Source organism: Rattus norvegicus, chromosome 4 (genome assembly GCF_021556685.1).
Source record: "Rattus norvegicus strain SHRSP/BbbUtx chromosome 4, alternate assembly SHRSP_T2T, whole genome shotgun sequence".
In the NCBI taxonomy this organism is placed as follows: domain Eukaryota; kingdom Metazoa; phylum Chordata; class Mammalia; order Rodentia; family Muridae; genus Rattus; species Rattus norvegicus.
The window spans coordinates 24,457,190-24,475,473 of NC_141537.1; the positions used below are offsets into that span (position 1 = coordinate 24,457,190).

An 18,284-nucleotide genomic window follows, 5' to 3' on the forward strand; every position below is an offset into this window, starting at 1 on the left:
ACACTTTGGTCTTCCTTCTACCTGAGTTTCATATGGTCTGTGAGTTGTTTATGGGTGTCCTGAGATTTTTGCTTAATAACCATTTATCAGTGAGTATATACCATGTGTCTTCTTTTGTGACTGGTTTACCTCACTCAGGATGATATTTTCTAGTTCTATCCATTTGCCTAAGAATTTCCTGAAATTGTTTTTAATAGCTGAGTAGTACTCCACTGTGTAAATGTATCACATTTTCTGTATCATTTCTTCTGTTGAGGTGCATCTAGGTTGTTTCTAGCTTCTGGCTATTATAAATAGGGCTACTATGAGCATAGTGGTGCATGTTTCCTAATTATGTGTTGGAGCATCTTTTGGGTATATGCCCAGGAGTGGTACAGCTGTGTTCAATTTTCTGAGGAAGCTTGAGGTTGATTTCCAAAGTGTTTGTACCAGCTTGCAATCCCACCAGCAATGGAAGAGTGTTACTCTTTCTCCATATTTTCACCAGCATTTGCTTTCACCTGAGTTTTTGATCTTAGTCATTCTGACTGGTTTGAGGCAGAATCTCAGGTTGTTTTCATTTGTATTTCCCTGATTGTTGGGCCCTACCTTGGTGTTTCCCATCCCCCTCGATGAGCCTTTTAGCCTGCTACAGCAAGAAGTTGTTTACACCCTTGGCAGCTTCTCTTAGCCCCTGATTTGGGGCCCGAATTTTCCATGACATGGCACCCTTCCTTCCTACCAAGCCTTCCAGCTTATTGTTGTTAAGAAGTTGTTTATGCCCCTGATTGGGCCCTGAACTTTCCAACACACAGACATTTCCCGTTTTCCTGGTTGGGGATTTTCACTTGCCTTGTTGTTTTCCACTGCTTTTGACTTGAATATATAAGGAGATCTCAGTAAAGCCTTAGTGGCACTCGCTGGAAATGGGTGACCCATGTACATGTTTTCTTTTTAATCTGTAGGCCCACACAAACTCGGGGTTACAGGTTAGCTTTGCAGGTGTAGCTGACAAGTGGAGGTCCCACCGAGATCGGAAAGAAGGGAGAAGCTGACGGACCGCTCCAGGGTGCACAAAAGAAAAGGAGCGAATTGATCAAGCAAACCGAAAGTAAGTGTTTCAGGGACCGCCATAGGAGCAGCACACAGTTGGGACACCATCTAGTTCTATTCCTCTATGTCTGTTGTCTGTCCTGGGTGTACCAAGCTGTCCATGTATGTCAATTTATGTCTGGGTTTTGCTTCTCGTTGCTTGGATGTTTTGTGTTTCATGTTTAAGAAAAGTGGTTAAAACTTTAAATGCTGATTGATCCACTCATTGATGTAGTTTTAACTCCTTTCAAGAAAGGAACAAATAAATAAAAAGCAGTTTCACTTGGCTTTTGGAGCTCTGCATCTGTAACTAGGAGCCTAAGTCCACTGGGAAGCTCCCCAGAGGGCTGGCTAAATGTTTACACTAGCCGATCTTAACGGCACCAGGAGCTTCACAGCTTCTATGGTAATGGAACTTTCTCTTATGGTAATGGAACAGTGATGGCTGTTTCTCTTAGAAAAATCTTTGACTGTGATTAATTGGATTCAACAGGTGACAAGGTGCTTCTCTTAAAATCACAGTTAGAAAAGGTAAAAATGGTGTTTGATTTAAATATTAAAAATATGTGTAGTCACTCCATTTTTGCTTCTGATTAGTTTTAAATGTATAATACGCTTTATATGTCTTGGTTATAGTTTACTGGCTTTTAAGTTATTGGGTATGGTTAAAAATTTGTAACATTGGTAACATACAAAGTTGGCTTAAACCTCATAATTCGCATGGAGTAATTTTTAGACAACATGTGCCATGAGCCAACCCAGGGAAACAGGTCTAAATTGGAATAATATTTTAATATAATTGTTATCCTAGAAACCACACTTATAAAAGAATTTAGGGCAATGTCTCTTTGTTGAGAAATTAGAGCCCACACCATTGTTTGTTCATATGCAAGAATTGGTCGTCAAACTTTAAAACATGGGGAATGGACTTGGTGTTTTGGAGAGACTGGATTTTGGAGAATAGATGGTTTGTTGGAGGTTGAGTTTTGCTTTCCAAAGTTATGGTTGTGCTTTGGTGTTACAAGGGAAACTTAAATATTGTGCTTAAAGATTGCCAGTGTTACACTGGCTACAGTTTACAGTTTGGTCACAGACAGGCTCAAGATTCTAACTCACACATATTTGTAATTAAGAAAAAAATCGAACAGGTGGAGATTGTTACAGGATTTACAAAAGGTTGATGAGGCTATGGAAATTATAAGAGCATTACAGCCTGTTTGTTCACTCCAATTGCTATTTTAAGAAATACATATACGAGATTGTTTTTATGCTCTTTCTTTACATCCTGGCGATTGTGAAAGATTTTCATTTAGTGAGCTTGCTTATAATTTTGGAGAGCCCACAAAGTGATACCATTAGAAAGTTTTGCCTCGAGGAATCACTTCTGGCCCTGCATTATGTAAAAAAAAATTTTGTCACTGCTTCAATACAAGAAGGTAAGACTTTGAATCTTTCAGTGTATATTATTCATTATATAGACATTTAAATTTTACTCTTACAACGTGCTTTAAAATTTGGGGAGTAGCTGCTGCTCCAGAAAAGATTCAATATTTCTTTTCAATATTTGAGACATTGGTCAAATAAGAAGAGAAAAAATTTTCTAAAATCTGTGCCATGCGTGTTGGCACCCTCTTTCTTTTGGTTCAGAATGGGACTAAGTCAGTGTCAAGGGAGGAAATTCTCAATTGTTTTTCCAGGTCTTATCCTACCGACCAGTTGTTGGGAACAGGAAGATTCTAAGTAGATTCTTCGAGTTCCTGGTGTGATCCCCATACCTCTGGATGAAGGCTGATTCTCAGTGGTACTCTACAGGCATAAAGGAGACTTTGGCATTACTGCGAAAGTCATTGCTGCCATTGCCATTTCAGCCACTGCTGCTGCAGTGGCCAGTGTGGCCATATCTCAATTGGCAGCTGTCATTGGGACTGTGGATATGTTGTCTGGAGAAGTCGTCACGGCATTGACTGTGCAGAATAGAGTTAATATTCAGATTCAATTGGTCATTCTTGATCTCAACCAAGAAACTGCTCTCCATTGGACTTCCTCTGGGAAACCCATGTTATATCTTGTTCTAACTTTTATCATTCTATGTGTGTAACCCCTGTTAAGGTCCTTAATAGCAGCAAGGCTGTTGGGGATGAATGCTTATCTGGATTGCTCACTCTTAGCAGCTGCCCTTGGGCTATTTTAAAGTAACAACATATCCAGTCTCAGGCTGAAACGAACAGGTTTGGTTTTTCATTGGCCAGGAATAATCCATCGACCCAAATTAGGCTCAGTTTGTACAACAAGTAGTTAGCCAAAGACAGGCAACCTCCTGGGACTAGACTCACCTAAGACAGAAATTCTGAGGCTGGCAGGATTTTCAGAGACAGGAAAGAGTTTTGGAACCCCAGATTGATCCTAAGACAGGTGCTACTTAAAAAAAGTAATAAAATTAAAAGAAGGGGAATTCTTGGGGCCTACTTTGATGTTTCCCTTCCCCCTCGCTGAGCCTTTTAGCCTGCTATAGCAAGAAGTTGTTTATACCCTTGGCAGCTGCTCTTAGCCCCTGATTTGGAGCCAGGATTTTCCATGGCACCCTTCCTCCCCACCAAGCCTTCCAGCTTGTTGTTGTTAAGAAGTTGTTTATGCCCCCAATTGGGCCCTGAACTTTTCACCACACAGACTTTTCCTGTTTTTCTGGTTGGGGATTTTCACCTGCCTTGTTTTCCACGGCTTTTGCCTCAGATATATAAAGAGATCTCAGTAAAGCCTTAGTGACACTCGCTGGAAATGGGTGACCTGTATACGTGTTTTCTATTTAGTCTGCAGGCCCTCGCCAATTTAGAGTAACAGGTTAGCTATGCAGGCATAGCTGACCACTGATGATTAAGGATGTTTAACATTTCCTTAGGTGACTTTGAGTTAAACTGAGATTCCTCAGTTGAGAATTCTTTGTTTAGCTCTGTACCCATTGAACCATGAAACACAGCATGGTTCCCAGTTGAGCTAAGGCTAGAAGTCCTGGGACAGTAGGTGTTTTGCCTGACTCCCCAGAAATCATGTAACCATCACTAGCCACAGCCCTGCATATATTTGTGGCTATCAGTCATGTAAGGTTTATGCCCCAAACCTCTTCACAGGTAGATAATATGACCACAGGTCAAGTAGGCTAAAGACATATCTCCATTTTAATAAGGTACCTAAAGGCCTGCAAGCTTGGCCAATAAACTTTTCATTCCTAGACACTCTTCCCTGCAAAACGTGTTTAATCTCAGGCCCACCCTGAGAAGCTGGGTATGGTTTTACTCCTCTATTTTGTGTGCCATGACAATAAATGTCTTAAAGCTATGGGCTACCTCTTTTCAAGGGGATTTTCTGTGAGGAGCCACAGACAAAGCCTGCACCTACAGAGCTGTCATCTAATCTCTCATACAAGGCCTCCCTGTGCTCCCAGCTTCGGCCACCACCAAGCCAAGCTCAAGCCTGCAGCCTACCACCATCAAGCCAAATACTTACCCCCCAAGGACCAGCTAGTGCTCCCTCTCCGCCCTCAGCCCTGAGCTAGGTCCAGTTGACAGGGCCCCCACTCCATTCTCAGCTCTACTGTGGCTTCCAGCAGCACCCAGATGCCTATGAACCTGAGAACCAAACGTCCCTGGCCTTGTCACAGTCCCTGGAACACCCAAGCCAGCTCTGGCTGTCTTGTGCCTCAGACTGTCCTTCCCCACCCCCTGAGAGGTGTCCTGTGGCTTCTATACAACCAACACTTAACCATTGAAAATGGTGTGTGTGTTGGGGGGGCGGGTAAGAGCAGTTAGAGGTGGACCTGACTATAACCCTACATGCACTCTATTTTTTAATAGGGCAATTTAGTTCTCTGGTGTCTACCTTGAGTTCTTCTAATATTTTCTGCCATTAACCAAATGGTTTTCTTCTCTGTCTACTCCGTTTGCCGGGAATCCTAACACTTGCCATATTCAGAGCTTTTCAGACACACAGCAGAATGTTAAGAAGCTGGACTGTTTTGAGGTCCCCTGGTTATATAAATCCTCTGATTTATGTCATTGCTTCCATGTATTTTTAAACATAATATTGATGCCTTCTTGAGTGGGGTACTGTCATGTCAAGCTTTGTGTGGCTTAAATTGACTTTAAAAGGTGTGTTAATCAGCGTTTCCATTCTGTAAAGCTCTTCATATTTTGCCATGTTTTGCCTATGGAATTTTTGTAATGACGTTATATTCTCTGTCATATTAGCATAAATTATTTAATCAATTTGCTTAACATCATTAAAAGCAACCAACTCCATTGATATTAATAAAATGAAAAAATAAATACATTAGGAAAATGAAACATTAATTGATTTCATTGTAAAAATTATTTAAATAAAATAATCCAAATAATTAATTTGTGCCCACTGTGTAATTTTCAAGCATGAGAGTCAGGAAATTACAGTTCTGATTCAGACTATAATTTTAAAAGCTATAGTTGATATATGTAAGATGTTAGCTCAATACATGCTTCACTGTCTTTGTCTATGTAACAAATACAAATGTAAATTCATAAAGAATTGTGGAAGAAAAAGGAAATACGGAAATTTAAAGACAGACAAGGTTAATGTTTGAGGTTGAAAAAATCACGGAATTCTAGAAATGTTTATATCATAAAGAATTGATCACTTTTAACTATTAAACTACTTTCAAAGCAACTAGAAAAGAAAGTTTAATAACAAAATTAAGAAACATAAACAAACTCACAGCTAAATCCTTACCCCCTATTGTGTTTCAATCAGTTAGGTTACTGATCTGCTAATTTATCACTGTCATGTCATTTTTTTCTCATTAACTATGCAGAAGCAAAGAGCATGTTTATCAAATTACAGCTGAAATGATATTTGTATATATCACCTGCTCTGTTTCATGCTCCTTAGCTCATGCATGCAAGAGTGTGGTAGCAAACACAAATAGGGTTGTGAAAGAACAAGTAGCAAATGTTTAAGAGAAGCATATCTGAATTTCAATGATTTTTTTAGAGACAAATTTATTTTTCTTTATAAGTAATTTAACAAACATAAACAGCAAATATTACTGAATAAAGTTCTGTTTAGTCACAAGAATTTTGCAATAGTGGCTCACATAGGAAGGGATCCCTGTGTTTAGAAAATTATAAAGCAAACCTGTTTTGTTACAGTTCTGCAGATGCAGCTGTTGCTGTTGGCCACTATCACATTTAGTGGAAGATCTTCTTAAGACAGAAAATACAATGCATATTAGTCCACTCCAATTCTAATAAACCTCATCATTAACATCATTTGTAATATCCAAACAAAGAACATCACAGGAATATAAATATGAAGTTTAATATCTATAATGTGATTACAGAAAGATAGAAAAACCAATGGCAAACTTAGAAATATGTGGGAAGCAATTTTCCTATAATTTCCAATTTTTGTTATTTTGAGACAGTTTCTCTTTGTCACATTTCTTAATATCTGGGTATTAATCAAATTTTCAGATATTTTAATACTCTAGGAGAGCCTATAAAGATGGGCCTCTGTATAAAAAAGTCAGCCGTGACAGCAGACTCATTTTTTTTCCATGAAATATTCACTAATCTTCCCAGAGATAAAAGTAATGTTTCTCCCCCAAAGGGGATGAGAGATGAGGCTACCAATAACTCCAAAATGTAGTCACTTTCTCTCCTGTGATGCACCCATAGTACAAACTGACAGTTTTAGCTGTTGCTTTGATGCCCTGTGCAAAATTTCTTAGTATTGTAGGCAATCTGTTTCCTAAATCTATTTTGGGCTCTTTATTTCTTATTGGACAAATCTATCAATTAGTATAAACTCAACCCCACAACCATCATAAACCTGTTATTTAGGAGATCTTTATTGCTTGATATAAATGGTTTATGATTTTAAATATTAATTTTTGGAGGCAAACTTTTGAAATATACATTTACTTGTTTGCATTTGTATGGTGAGACCTGTTTGCTTATGTTGGTGTCTTCAGTATATGTCTGTGTTCCATGAATATGTATCTGTAGGTATGTATTCTTGTCAATTTTCATATGGGTATATAGGGAAGACATTAGGTATATTCTTCTGTTGGTCTATGTGTCACTACCTTAGGCATTATCTCGCACTGAACCTGAAACAGACAAGTTCATACAGGCCAATGAGAGACATACAGATATACACATATACAGCTTATTGTATATCTGCTTGATTCTGCCTCCCAGTCCCACATATCTGCTTTCATGACTGTCTTGATAAATGTATAGTGGGATTTAATTAATTTCCTCCTGCTTGCATAGCAGGTGCTTTTACTCATTGGGTTATCACAGCAACCTTCCAGGTAATGAAATTTTAGGATGTAAATTAATGATGATTTAAATGTGCACTCTATTGGAACAACATCCACAAGGTTTTCTTTTTTCGTCTTTATTGATTATTTTTATTGACATTTCAAATGTTATCGTCCTTCCCAGTTTCCCCTCCACAAACCCCCATCCTCTCTTCCTCCCCCTGCCTCAGCGTCCTAGAATTTCCCTACCATGGATCATGGAGCCTCTAGTGGACCAAGGGGCTCCTGATGTCAAAAGAGACAATTCTCTGCTACATATGCAGCTGGAGCCATGGGTCCCTAAATGTGTATTCTTTGTCTTGTGGTTTAGTTCCTGGGATCTCTGGGTTATCCAGTTGATATTTTTCTTCTTCCTATATGGCTGTAATTCCCTTCAGTTCCTTCAGTCCTTCCCCTAATTTTTCCATTGGGGTCCCTGTGTTCAGTCTGATGGTTGGCTGTGAGCATCTACATCTGTATTGGTCAGGCTCTGCCAGAGTCTCTCGGGAACAGTTGTACCAGGCTCTTGTCAGCAAGTGCTTCTTGAAAACAGCAATAATGTAAGGGTTTTGTGACTGCAGATGGGAAAGATCCCTATCTGGGGCAGACTTTGGAAAGCCTTTCCTTCAGTCTCTGCTCCACATTTTGTTCCTGTATTTTCTTTAGACAGAATTAATTCTAGTTTAAATTTTTGAGTTAGGTGGATAGTTCCATCTTTCAACCTAGGGTCATGCCTACCCACTGGATATGGTCTCTAAAGGTTCTCTCTGCCCTTTGTTGGGTATTTCAGCTAATGTCATCTCTGATGGGTACTGGGTACTTCTTGCTTCCCTGACATCTGGGACTTCCTAGGGCCTACCACCAGGTCTCCATCCTGTACTCCTACGTACCTCTGTTCAACCGCCTGGAGGCATACTTCTCCCGTTTCCTCCCATTCCTGATCCTGTATGCCTTTTTTTTCACCCTCAAAACTCCCTTCCAGGCCCTTGACTCCTTCTACCTTCCATAATTATTTTGTTTTCCCCTCTAAATAGCTTGAAAACATCCATACTTTCGTCTTCCACCTTCTTGAGCTTCATATGCTTTGTGAGTTGCATCATGGGTATTCCAAGGGATTTTGGACTAATATCTACTTATCAGGGAGTACATACCATGTGTGTTCTTTATTGATGGGGTTATTTCACACAGGATGATAATTTCTAGTTCCATCCATTTTCCTGCAAATTTCATGAAGTCATTGCTTTAATAGTAGAGTAATTCTACTATTATAAACAATATATATAAATAACATATTCTGGCTAATATAAATAAGGCTGCTATGAACATAGAGGAGTTTGTGTCCTTTTGAAATGTTGGCCCATATTTTGGATATATGCCCAGGAGTGATATAGCTGGTTTCAAGGTAGAATTTCACAGAGAAAGAAAGACCAATTCTTAAATTCAACTGAAATAACAAAAAACCCAGGATAGCAAAAACTATACTCAAAAATAAAAGAACTTCTGGGACAATCATCATTCTTGACCTCAAGCTCTAATACAGAGCAATAGTGATTAAAAACAGTATGGTATTGGTATAGAGACAGAAAGGTATATCAATGGAATAGAATTAAAGACACAGAAATAAGCCCACCCACCTTTGGTCACCTGATTTTGACAAAGAAGCCAAAACCATCCAGTGGGGGGAAAATATGGCATATTCAACATATGATGTTGGTTCAACTGGTGGTCTGCATGTAGAAAAATGCAAATTGATCATACAAGGAGATCATTTTTGTCTCCTTGTATAAAATTCAAGTCCAAGAGGATCAAGATACTCCACATAAAACCAGTTACCCTAAATCTAACAGAAGAGAAAGTAGGAAAGAGTCTCAAAGAAGCCAGTATAGGGGAAAATTTCCTGAGCAGAACACCGAAGGCTCAGGTTCTAAGATCAACTATTGACAAATAAGATCTCATAAAATTAAGAAACTTCTGTAAGGTTAAGGACACTATCATTAGGATAAAATGGCATTCTACAGATTGGGTAATGATCTTTACCAATTCTTCATTTGATAGAGGGCTAATATCCAGTATATACAAAGAACTCAAGAAATGAGACTCCAGAGAACCAAATAATTCTATTAAAAATGGTGACCAAAACTAACAAAAATAATTTTCAATTATGGATTCTCAAATGGCCAGGAATCCCCTAAAGAAATGTTCAACATCTTTAGTCATCAGGGCAATACAAATCCAAACAACACTGAGATTCTACATCATACCAGTCAGCATGGGTAAGATCAAAAACTTGGGTGATAGCAGATGCTGGCTAGGTTGTTTCAAATTTTCAACAGATATGAAAAATGTTGTAATAGAATACAAATTTGTGTAGTTGATAACTTGATTTCTCCTCAGAATGCACATTTGAGTTAGATGGTCACAAGGGAAATTACTTTTAAAATACATGTGACAGATAAACCATCTACAGAGAAGATAACTCACTGTGCATTTCTACCACAGATATATGATAATTCCAATTAGTGCTACATTCTTTTCAACACTTGGTATCTTCAGATGGCTAAAACTTCAATAATTCACTGTACTAGTAGAAGCATAGTGACATCATCTTGTGCAATTTAACTTGCATTTCCTACCTAAGTAATTATATTAAGCATATATTTATGTTTTATCTATGCAGCTCTCTTTGTAAAGTTTCTATTAAAAGATTGCTAAAGTTTTTAGATAAACAAATGTGCAGTTATTGACAACACTTTACAATAACTTTTAACATTTTTTTTATGTTTTCCCTTCTGTGGTCCCAAGAACTCTCATATTTGACTATTTTAACTCTCTAAAATGTGGAGATGTTTATGAATTTTGTATTTTAAATTATTTTGTTCTTCATCTTCCCCTAACTCACTGTTACACATCACAAGTTTACAGGTCTTAGCTGGTGTTTAGTATATGTGGGTCTTGAAAAGATAGTAACTTTGAATGCCAGTGAAGGAAGACCTCAAAAGCAAGGCAGATGAACTGGCCAGTAACAATGAAGTCAACCAGGAAAAAAAGCTTCCTTCTTCCATGGGGTTCTCCTATATCAAAAGAGAAAATCAAGAAGATTAACACAGAGAAGTTAAGATATTACTTAACTGGAGGCTAGCATTCCTGGTACTAGAAGAAACCATCAACACTACTAAAGGAGAAAGGTAACTATAAAACTACCCCAGGTACAAACTCTATATCTTATAATGGTGACCTGCCCTTGAGATAATTTGCTACAATATTGGTACAAGTGCTAAAGGAGTAACCCATAATTTGTTTAATTGGATTTATAACTTTGCTTATAAGATAGAATCCAAACTGGCCAAAAAGCTGGCCAAAAAGGGGGGGCAGATTGAATAATAACATTCTCCTAAAAAAGAGCAATAAATTGATTCCTAATGACATACTGCTCTATCCACAGATCTAACTCAGTTATCACCAAAGAAGTTTCTTCTTTCAGTGGCTAGGAATTAGCACAAAGACCCACAGCAGAACATTATCAAAAGTACAAGAGAATTGGGAGAACTCAGTCCAAAATGGCATGTCTTCATCCAAGTTTTCATTCAAGGGTCGGAGATCTGTAAGAGGGAGATGGAAAGATTGTAAGAGTGTGATGGAATATGAGGTGTCAACAATAAGATGGGAAGTGGAAATAGTTCCCCACTCCCAATAAAAGAGATGTCTGCAATAGTTTACTATTGACAAACAGAAAATCAGTTTTCTCCCATGGAGTCTCACAAGACATAGTAGCCACACTTCAGCTCAAGCCCCATCTCTAAGAGAATGTGGACAACAGAAAATAAAATTGATGATATTCTTGTGAATTTATATGTCTCATAATTCTGTGTTTGGGCATTTGTTGTCTTATTTTTCCTTTGCTCATTTATTTTGATTTTGTTATTTTTGATTTTGTGGATTTGCTTTTGTTTCTGTGAGCATTTTGTTTTTGTTTGATTTTGAGAGAGAGGTGATAGATGAAGGATATATAGATAGATGATAGATAGATAGATAGATAGATAGATAGATAGATAGATAGATAGATAGATAGATAGATAGATAAAACAAAATATTGGGAGAAATTGCGAAGAGAGAAAACATGACCAAAATGTATTTATAATTTTTTTCAAGGAAAAGGAAAAATCCCTCAGAGATGTGCTAGTTTGTTGGCCTCAGTGAATCTCATATGAAGCTAGTTGACAACCACAATTAGCCATCACAGTAGTGTACCCTCGCAAACAGCAAGTCATAAAACATCATTGATAAAATTAGTTTTCCTAAATATACAAATTAACCATATGTTGTATTGTAAGTCATGATCAGTTTCCTCTTCAAAATGAACACATAAAGGTATTTATTCTTTGTTAGGATTTATTTATAAAAGTCTGCTTTTATCTACTACATAAATGAGCTTACTAGATTGAACATTTTTATTTCATGCATTATTTATGCTAGAACCTTTACAATCATTGCTATCTGCATTTATATTTCTCTCTTCATCTCTTTCTTTTTTCTGTCATTCTTACTCTCCGTTTCTGACTCTCCGTCTATTAATGTAGGATTCGAAAATAGGATATTAGTTGTATATATGAAATCACTTTTAATTAATTTACTTAAGAGAATTGTAATATTAAATTATGCCTTAATTATTTTCAACTTATACAGCATATTCTGTCTGCAACATTAAGAAATGCTAAGGTTTCTTCTTACCTTTCTTCTTCCCAAGATCTACTACTCCCTTAAAGCAAAAGCTGACTTTCATGCACGGCAACTAAACATGGCTCGAAAAGATACATTAGTACAAGGCAAACCCCTTACACCAAGGTTGAGTACACCCACACAGGAGCTATCTTGGATCCATGGGTGAAAGTCATACCCACATTATCTAATTTTTAACCTGCTTTACTTGCTCAATGGCTAGGTCCTTCTAAGTCTCCCATGTCTAGCTTGACCTTATCTTTTTTTTTTTAATTGTATATAGTTCTTTATTTACATTTCTTTTTTTTATTTTTTATTTATTTTTTTTATTAACTTGAGTATTTCTTATATACATTTCGAGTGTTATTCCCTTTCCCGGTTTCCGGGCAAACATCCCCCTCCCCCCTCCCCTTCCTTATGGGTGTTCCCCTCCCAACCCTCCCCCCATACCCGCCCTCCCCCCATGGACTAGTTCACTGGGGGTTCAGTCTTAGCAGGACCCAGGGCTTCCCCTTCCACTGGTGCTCTTACTAGGATATTCATTGCTACCTATGGGGTCAGAGTCCAGGGTCAGTCCATGTATAGTCTTTAGGTAGTGGCTTAGTCCCTGGAAGCTCTGGTTGCTTGGCATTGTTGTACTTTTGGGGTCTCGAGCCCCTTCAAGCTCTTCCAGTTCTTTCTCTGATTCCTTCAACGGGGGCCTATTCTCAGTTCAGTGGTTTGCTGCTGGCATTCGCCTCTGTATTTGCTGTATTCTGGCTGTGTCTCTCAGGAGCGATCTACATCCGGCTCCTGTCGGTCTGCACTTCTTTGCTTCATCCATCTTGTCTAATTGGGTGGCTGTATATGTATGGGCCAAATGTGGGACAGGCTCTGAATGGGTGTTCCTTCAGTCTCTGTTTTAATCGTTGCCTCTCCCTTCCCTGCCAAGGGTATTCTTTTTCCTCATTTAAAGAAGGAGTGAAGCATTCACATTTGATCATCCGTCTTGAGTTTCGTTTGTTCTAGGGATCTAGGGTAATTCAAGCATTTGGGCTAATAGCCACTTATCAATGAGTGCATACCATGTATGTCTTTCTGTGATTGGGTTAGCTCACTCAGGATGATATTTTCCAGTTTCAACCATTTGCCTACGAATTTCATAAACTCGTTGTTTTTGATAGCTGAGTAATATTCCATTGTGTAGATGTACCACATTTTCTGTATCCATTCCTCTGTTGAAGGGCATCTGGGTTCTTTCCATTTTCTGGCTATTATAAATAAGGCTGCGATGAACATAGTGGAGCACGTGTCTCTTTTATATGTTGAGGCATCTTTTGGGTATATGCCCAAGAGAGGTATAGCTGGATCCTCAGGCAGTTCAATGTCCAATTTTCTGAGGAACCTCCAGACTGATTTCCAGAATGGTTTTACCAGTCTGCAATCCCACCAACAATGGAGGAGTGTTCCTCTTTCTCCACATCCTCGCCAACATCTGCTGTCACCTGAGTTTTTGATCTTAGCCAATCGCACTGATGTGAGGTGAAATCTCAGGGTTGTTTTGATTTGCATTTCCCTTATGATTAAAGATTTTGAACATTTCTTTAGGTGTTTCTCAGCCATTCGGCATTCCTCAGCTGTGAAATATTTGTTTAGCTCTGAACCCCATTTTTTAATAGGGTTATTTGTTTCCCTTCGGTCTAACTTCTTGAGTTCTTTGTATATTTTGGATATAAGGCCTCTATCTGTTGTAGGATTGGTAAAGATCTTTTCCCAATCTGTTGGTTGCCGTTTTGTCCTAACCACAGTGTCCTTTGCCTTACAGAAGCTTTGCAGTTTTATGAGATCCCATTTGTCGATTCTTGATCTTAGAGCATAAGCCATTGGTGTTTTGTTCAGGAAATTTTTTCCAGTGCCCATGTGTTCCAGATGCTTCCGTAGTTTTTCTTCTATTAGTTTGAGTGTGTCTGGTTTGATGTGGAGGTCCTTGATCCACTTGGACTTAAGCTTTGTACAGGGTGATAAGCATGGATCGATCTGCATTCTTCTACATGTTGCCCTCCAGTTGAACCAGCACCATTTGCTGAAAATGCTATCTTTTTTCCATTGGATGGTTTTGGCTCCTTTGTCAAAAATCAAGTGACCATATTTGTGTGGGTTCATTTCTGGGTCTTCAATTCTATTCCATTGGTCTATCTGTCTGTCTCTGTACCAATACCATGCAGTTTTTGTCACTATTGCTCTGTAATACTGCTTGAGTTCAGGGATAGTGATTCCCCCTGAAGTCCTTTTATTGTTGAGGATAGCTTTAGCTATCCTGGGTTTTTTGTTATTCCAGATGAATTTGCAAATTGTTCTGTCTAACTCTTTGAAGAATTGGATTGGTATTTTGATGGGGATTGCATTGAATCTGTAGATTGCTTTTGGTAAAATGGCCATTTTTACTATATTAATCCTGCCAATCCATGAGCATGGGAGATCTTTCCATCTTCTGAGGTCTTCTTCAATTTCTTTCCTCAGTGTCTTGAAGTTCTTATTGTACAGATCTTTTACTTGCTTGGCTAAAGTCACACCGAGGTACTTTATATTATTTGGGTCTATTATGAAGGGTGTCGTTTCCCTAATTTCTTTCTCGGCTTGTTTCTCTTTTGTATAGAGGAAGGCAACTGATTTATTTGAGTTAATTTTATACCCAGCCACTTTGCTGAAGTTGTTTATCAGCTTTAGTAGTTCTCTGGTGGAACTTTTGGGATCACTTAAATATACTATCATGTCATCTGCAAATAGTGATATTTTGACCTCTTCTTTTCCGATCTGTATCCCTTTGATCTCCTTTTGTTGTCTGATTGCTCTGGCTAGAACTTCAAGAACTGTATTGAATAAGTAGGGAGAGTGGGCAGCCTTGTCTAGTCCCTGATTTTAGTGGGATTGCTTGAAGTTTCTCTCCATTTAGTTTAATGTTAGCAACTGGTTTGCTGTATATGGCTTTTACTATGTTTAGGTATGGGCCTTGAATTCCTATTCTTTCCAGGACTTTTATCATGAAGGGGTGTTGAATTTTGTCAAATGCTTTCTCAGCATCTAATGAAATGATCATGTGGTTCTGTTCTTTCAGTTTGTTTATATAATGGATCACGTTGATGGTTTTCCGTATATTAAACCATCCCTGCATGCCTGGGATGAAGCCTACTTGATCATGGTGGATGATTGTTTTGATGTGCTCTTGGATTCGGTTTGCCAGAATTTTATTGAGTATTTTTGCGTCGATATTCATAAGGGAAATTGGTCTGAAGTTCTCTTTCTTTGTTGTGTCTTTGTGTGGTTTAGATATAAGAGTAATTGTGGCTTCATAGAAGGAATTCGGTAGGGCTCCATCTGTTTCAATTTTGTGGAATAGTTTGGAGAATATTGGTATGAGGTCTTCTATGAAGGTTTGATAGAATTCTGCACTAAACCCGTCTGGACCTGGGCTCTTTTAGGTTGGGAGACGTTTAATGACTGCTTCTATTTCCTTAGGAGTTATGGGGTTGTTTAACTGGTTTATCTGTTCCTGATTTAACATCGATACCTGGTATCTGTCTAGGAAATTGTCCATTTCATGAAGATTTTTAAATTTTGTTGAATATAGGTTTTTATAGTAAGATCTGATGATTTTTTGAATTTCCTCTGAATCTGTAGTTATGTCTCCCTTTTCATTTCTGATTTTGTTAATTTGGATACACTCTCTGTGTCCTCTCGTTAGTCTGGCTAAGGGTTTATCTATCTTGTTGATTTTCTCAAAGAACCAACTTTTGGTTCTGTTGATACTTTCTATGGTCCTTTTTGTTTCTACTTGGTTGATTTCAGCTCTGAGTTTGATTATTTCCTGCCTTCTACTCCTCCTGGGTGTATTTGCTTCTTTTTGTTCTAGAGCTTTTAGGTGTGCTGTCAAGCTGCTGACATATGCTCTTTCCTGTTTCTTTCTGCAGGCACTCAGCGCTATGAGTTTTCCTCTTAGCACAGCTTTCATTGTGTCCCATAAGTTTGGGTATGTTGTATCTTCATTTTCATTAAATTCTAAAACGTTTTAAATTTCTTTCTTTATTTCTTCCTTGACCAGGTTATCATTGAGTAGAGCATTGTTCAATTTCCACGTATATGTGGGCATTCTTCCCTTATTGTTATTGAAGACCAGTTTTAGGCCGTGGTGGTCCGATAGCACGCATGGGATTATTTCTATCTTTCTGTACCTGTTGAGGCCCGTTTTTTGACCAATTATATGGTCAATTTTGGAGAAAGTACCATGAGGAGCTGAGAAGAAGGTATATCCTTTTGCTTTAGGATAGAATGTTCTATAAATATCCGTTAAATCCATTTGGCTCATGACTTCTCTTCGTCTGTCGACATCACTGTTTAATTTCTGTTTCCATGATCTGTCCATTGATGAGAGTGGGGTGTTGAAATCTCCCACTATTATTGTGTGAGGTGCAATGTGTGTTTTGAGCTTTAGTAAGGTTTCTTTTACGTATGTAGGTGCCCTTGTATTTGGGGCATAGATATTTAGGATTGAGAGTTCATCTTGGTGGATTTTTCCTTTGATGAATATGAAGTGTCCTTCCTTATCTTTTTTGATGACTTTTAGTTGGAAATTGATTTTATTTGATATTAGAATGGCTACTCCAGCTTGCTTCTTCTGACCATTTGCTTGGAAAGTTGTTTTCCAGCCTTTCACTCTGAGGTAGTGTCTGTCTTTGTCTCTGAGGTGTGTTTCCTGTAGGCAGCAGAATGCAGGGTCCTCGTTGCGTATCCAGTTTGTTAATCTATGTCTTTTTATTGGGGAGTTGAGGCCATTGATGTTGAGAGATATTAAGGAATAGTGATTATTGCTTCCCTTTATATTCATATTTGGATGTGAGGTTATGTTTGTGTGCTTTCATTCTCTTTGTTTTGTTGCCAAGACGATTAATTTCTTGCTTCTTCTAGGGTATAGCTTGCCTCCTTATGTTGGGCTTTACCATTTATTATCCTTTGTAGTGCTGGATTTGTAGAAAGATATTGTTTAAATTTGGTTTTGTCATGGAATATCTTGATTTCTCCATCAATGTTAATTGAGAGTTTTGCTGGATACAGTAACCTGGGCTGGCATTTGTGTTCTCTTAGGGTCTGTATGACATCAGTCCAGGATCTTCTGGCCTTCATAGTTTCTGGCGAGAAGTCTGGTGTGATTCTGTTAGGTCTCCCTTTATATGTTACTTGACCTTTTTCCCTTACTGCTTTTAATATTCTTTCTTTATTTTGTGCGTTTGGTGTTTTGACAATTATGTGACGGGAGGTGTTTCTTTTCTGGTCCAATCTATTTGGAGTTCTGTAGGCTTCTTGTATGTCTATGGGTATCTCTTTTTTTAGGTTAGGGAAGTTTTCTTCTATGATTTTGTTGAAGATATTTACTGGTCCTTTGAGCTGGGAGTCTTCACTCTCTTCTATACCTATTATCCTTAGGTTTGATCTTCTCATTGAGTCCTGGATTTCCTGTATGTTTTGGACCAGTAGCTTTTTCCGCTTTACATTATCTTTGACAGTTGAGTCAATGATTTCTATGGAATATTCTGCTTCTGAGATTCTCTCTTCCATCTCTTGTATTCTGTTGGTGAAGCTTGTATCTACAGCTTCTTGTCTCTTCTTTTGGTTTTCTATATCCAGGGTTGTTTCCATGTGTTCTTTCTTGATTGCTTCTATTTCCATTTTTAATTCCTTCAACTGTTTGATTGTGTTTTCCTGGAATTCTTTCAGGGATTTTTGCGATTCCTCTCTGTAGGCTTCTACTTGTTTATTAATGTTTTCCTGTGTTTCCCTAAGTGTGTTCATGTCTTTCTTGAAGTCCTCCAGCATCATGATCAAAAATGATTTTGAAACTAGATCTTGCTTTTCTGGTGTGTTTGGATATTCCATGTTTGTTTTGGTGGGAGAATTGGGCTCCGATGATGGCATGTAGTCTTGGTTTCTGTTGCTTGGGTTCCTGCGCTTGCCTCTCGCCATCAGATTATCTCTAGTGTTACTTTGTTCTGCTATTTCTGACAGTGGCTAGACTGTCCTATAAGCCTGTGTGTCAGGAGTGCTGTAGACCTGTTTCCTTTCTTTCAGTCAGTTATGGGGACAGTGTGTTCTGCTTTCGGGCGTGTACTTTTTCCTCTCTACAGGTCTTCAGCTG

The 18,284-nt window shown here is 38.3% G+C and overlaps 1 protein-coding gene across 4 annotated transcripts in view; it reads left to right on the plus strand.

Moving 5' to 3' along the window:
* Positions 1–765: 765 nt before the first annotated feature.
* The window catches only part of LOC102553320 (uncharacterized), a 66,965-nt gene continuing 49,446 nt past the window's right edge, over positions 766–18,284 (plus strand). The window contains exon 1 of one of the 4 annotated variants that reach the window (XM_087659568.1): positions 766–1,090. The gene's annotated coding sequence lies outside the window, so the exon portion shown is untranslated. The remainder of the gene's footprint in view (positions 1,091–18,284) is intronic. The other 3 variants (XM_087659566.1, XM_087659569.1, XM_087659567.1) reach the window with 3 other exon arrangements.